Below are 4313 nucleotides of genomic sequence, written 5' to 3'. Positions count from 1 at the left end.
ATCGAGAAAATAGCCTAGAATGTGAGAGAACCATTTTCTTAGTCCATAAGGAATTGCACTGCTAACCCAAAGACCACATTGCTCTGGGATTTCAAATCCCCCAGTGGCTCTGAGGGATAAAGATGAGTAATCTCCCAGGTGATTTACAGCCTCAGAAACCTTAAGGAGTGTCATCTATGTGACAGCTCTAACTTGATGACAGTTTGAGAGTTGTAAATCACTGAGGGACTGAGTGGGAGCCATGGATAGGAAACATTTCTCAGATAATCACTTTCCACATTTGCAAGGAACTTTCAGCTACCTCATTAGTATACAGCTCTGCACCTGCATTCAGGATTTCCTGACTAATATTGTCATTCCCATTTTAAAACCTCTGGCCTGAAACGAAGTACAGCTTGAACTGCTGCCCTTGTGCTGTGTCTAATGCTTTCTGGTACCAGTGCTGGAAATGGTCAAATGTTGCCTGTCGCATAAATTGGTCAGACAATATCACTAAGTGCTGACCAGGTAAGGCTGATTCCTGGTGTCCTGGTGGCTTCTGGTCCTGTGGTGTTATTCTGTAGCCTGTAAATAATAAAGCTTGATTGCTTAAGGCCATCTTCCCAGCAAGTGATGACTTCCTTTTCCCAGAAGAAAAAGGGGCACCACACCTCAGCATCCATACCATTGAGATAAACTGATGTCTTGGAATGATATCACTGTAAAGGTGAAGGTGTACCAGATCCAAGCCATGGTATTTCCAGTTGTTTTCTATGCATCTGAAAGTTGGACCAGGAATAGGGATGACAGAAGAATTGATGTCTTTGAATTGTGGAATTGGAGAAGAGTACCAAATCTCCCCTGGAGATTATCCAAAATTTATCTTGGAGGAAGTACAACTTGTGTGCTCCTTACAGACAAAGATGGTGAAACTTCATCTCACATACTTGGGACTGTTTTCAGTAGGGGCCAGTCTGTGGAAAAAGACATGCTGGGAGAGGTGGAGAGTCAGAGAAAGAGGAGAAGACCCTCACCAAGATGGATTGACAGTAGAGCCTGTTAGCAATGGACTGAAGCATACTGGAGATCTTGTAGAGACGCAGGATAGGGCCAGATTCCAATCTGTTGTTTCTAAAGTCTCTGTGAGTTGTAGTCAGTGTGACTACGTGTGCCAGGAGTGTGCTTTTGGCTTTTTTCAACATCTGCTGCCCTTTTGTTTCAAAAAAAATTTTTGTTAATTGTTAATAGTACCTCAGAAAAAATTGCATGTTCGATCGATTTCTGATTGCAAAAGTTGGTAGAAATCTTCTATTTCCTCCTCTTTGGCTCTAGTTGTTGATGCATATATTTGACTGACAATGGTATCCACTGGACTTCCTTGTATGCATATGGATATTATCCTGTCACTCACCACATTGAATTTCATGATGGATCTAGAAATGACTTTTTAAATTCTTTTTCCTCACCTTTTCATTCCCAGCATAGTAGATCATATGATCATCTGATTCAAAATGTCCCATGCCAAGTCATCTCACTTTGCTAATACCTAGTATGTCAATATTTATGTGTTCCGTTTCTTTCTAAACAACGTCCATTTTTCTTACATTCATGCTTCTCACATTCCATGTTCCAATTACTAGTTTCTGCTTACAGCTGTTCCTCCTCCTTTGTGTTTCCATATCTGAGATCTCAGCCTCATTAAGATCATAAAGTTAGGACTTCTGGCACCTAGAATCATTTCTTAGTAGTGAGAATCATGCCCTCATCAAATTGACACATATATTGGAAGGACACATTTAAATCTATGAAACCTTCTTTATCCATTTAGCCTTTTTTATAATTTCTCTGTTGGCAATTTTTAGGTAAATTTAAAATTTCTACTCTTGTTATTACATTTCTAGTAATGGGTCCCTTCCTCAGATGGGTAATCTAAAGAAATGCTTGTTGGAAATTGGGCAGTTATATGGGGATACCAAAGTAGTCAACCAAATAAGAAGGGTAAAGTGGGCTGGATTTTCTAACTGAATATCCACTCTCTTACTGCTGTGGAGTTGAAACTGACTCAGAAGAGACCTTCCAGCAAGTTTTCAAAGGCTATAAATTACACAGGAGAAGATTTTCTGTCTTACTTCCACAGAGCAGCTAGTGGATTCGAACTGCCTGTCTGTGTTTTGGCAGTGTAGCTCCTTACCCAGTGGGCCACCACTTTCTTTAAATTAAATTATGTAACATGTTTATAACCAAACCAGAGCCATTGCCACCCAGACTATTCCAAGGCAGTAAAACTTCATTAATTTGGAGTTCAGAAATGAAATTATTTTATTCTAATAAAGCTTATGTTAAAGCCTGTCATTGATTTTATTTATTTGAAACAATCGGCAAAGCTTTGTGAACACAGTCTAAGAAGTTCTCACTTAATTGAAAACAAAAATCTGGCTTCTCTCAATGTGGAGTAAAATCCTGTTAAAGTTGAAGCTCAAGAAAATTTTCAAGTCAAAATGCTAGTAGTCTAGAGAACTTGGATAAATTTAGAAATATCCAATCCCACGTTTCTCTGACTGGTGTTGCTCTACCAGCATCTATTGTTCTGTATTAGGGAGATTTTGGTATATGATAAACTAATAAAATGTTATATACTATTGTTTGATCATACTGAATATGATTAAAATAGCCATTTTCCTGTAGGTTTCCTGCCAAATTTTACAGATTAAATGTAAAGAAAAAGAAAGTTTTTGCCTATATCTCTGAACCCAAACTATAGAAAGAGTGATAGTTGTTGTTGTTAGGTGCCATCAACTTAATGACCTATAGGGACCCTATGAACTGCAGATCTGAAACTGGCTTTATCTTGCCCCACCCTCACAATCTCTTTTATGCTTGAACCCATGATTAGAGTCACTCTGTCAATCTGTCTTATTGACGGTCTCCTCTATTTCTCTGACCCTGGCAAAGGTGGAGTGATAGTAGTTGTTACATGCTCTTCAGTCAAGTATGACTCACAGTGACCCAGTGTACAAAGGATCTGAACCCTGTGCTGTCCTGTACCAGCCTCATTATCTCAGATACACGTGAGCCCATTGTTGCAGTCACTGTGTCAATCCATTTCACTGATGTTCTTCCTCTCCTTCACTGACCCTCCACCTTGCCAAGCATGATATTCCTTTGTAAGAAACAACCTTTTCTAGCAACATGCCCAAAGTATGTGATATGAAGCCTCTCCGTCCTTGTCACCAAGAAGCACTCTGGCTGCATTTTCTCCAAGACTTGTCTGTTTGTTCTTTTAGAAATGTATGGGCTATTCAACACTCTTCTCCAAAGACATCAGTTCTTCTTCAGTCATCCTTAGTCATTGTCCACCTCTCAGATGCATAGCAAGTGATTGAAAAGACCATGGCCTGAATCAGGCACACCTGTGCAAGCCTTAGAGGTCTTATCTGCAGAATGGAAGGGTGGATAGCTGTAGTTTACTTCATGGGATTACTCTGATAAGATAAACTCTTTAATGACTCACATACAGAAGGTAACAGCAAACATCCACTAGCTTCCAGACCTTTCTTGGTGTTCTGTGTACCTTTGTTACTACTGCTGCTGCTCTTTGAAGCCTGATGTGAAGCTTAATCAGCTGAACTTTTTCAGTGAGGTTGGCTCAGGATAGAGCAGGGTTCAGAACTGTTGTACGTAGGGTCGCTATGACTCGATAGCACATAACAACAACAACATCTAATATGGAGCTCTGGTGGCCTAGTGGGTAAAGAATTCCTCTGCCAACCCAAAGACAATAGGTTCAAATCCACCAGCTGCTCCATGAGAGAAAGATGGGCAGTCTTGTCCGTCACAATTTAGCACCTCTGAAAACCTGCTGGAAGGTTTTGAGTCAACTCAGAACGCAATAGCAACAGTCTTAATAAGGGTGGCCTGCAATTGTTGAAAAACAAAGTTTATCTTATTTTGCAACCAGTATATTTTAAGGACCTTTTATTTATGATTTTAGTAAAAATTCACAAAACAATTCAGGAAAAACTGAGTAAATTAATATCTCTGAGGTAAAAATTTAAGAATCCTTTACTTATGCCAATGCATCAAATATACCTGTGATCTAGTGCTCTGAATGAGGACTTAAAAAACATTTTTTAAAAACAAAACAAAGCTCATATGGTGGTAGGTGCGCCTGATTCAGACCATGATCTTCTCAGTTACTTGCTACACATCACAGAGTTGGACAACGAATAAGGATGACAGAAGAATTGATGCCTTTGAGTTGTGGTGCTGGAGAAGAGTACTGAATGTCCCATGGACAGCCAAAAGAACAAACAACTATGTCTTGGGGTGGTGGT

The 4313-nt window shown here is 39.6% G+C and overlaps 1 protein-coding gene across 4 annotated transcripts in view; it reads left to right on the top strand.

The window, feature by feature from the left end:
- CACNB4 (calcium channel, voltage-dependent, beta 4 subunit) overlaps positions 1-4313 on the top strand; it is a 360400-nt gene that overhangs the window by 290988 nt on the left and 65099 nt on the right. The window lies entirely within an intron of this gene.

The sequence above is a fragment of the Elephantulus edwardii genome, unplaced genomic scaffold, assembly GCF_000299155.1.
Source record: "Elephantulus edwardii isolate Elephantulus edwardi_28Jun2011 unplaced genomic scaffold, EleEdw1.0 scaffold00010, whole genome shotgun sequence".
In the NCBI taxonomy this organism is placed as follows: domain Eukaryota; kingdom Metazoa; phylum Chordata; class Mammalia; order Macroscelidea; family Macroscelididae; genus Elephantulus; species Elephantulus edwardii.
The sequence above is the reverse complement of the archived record's forward strand: the minus strand, read 5'-3'. Positions and strand labels throughout refer to the sequence as shown.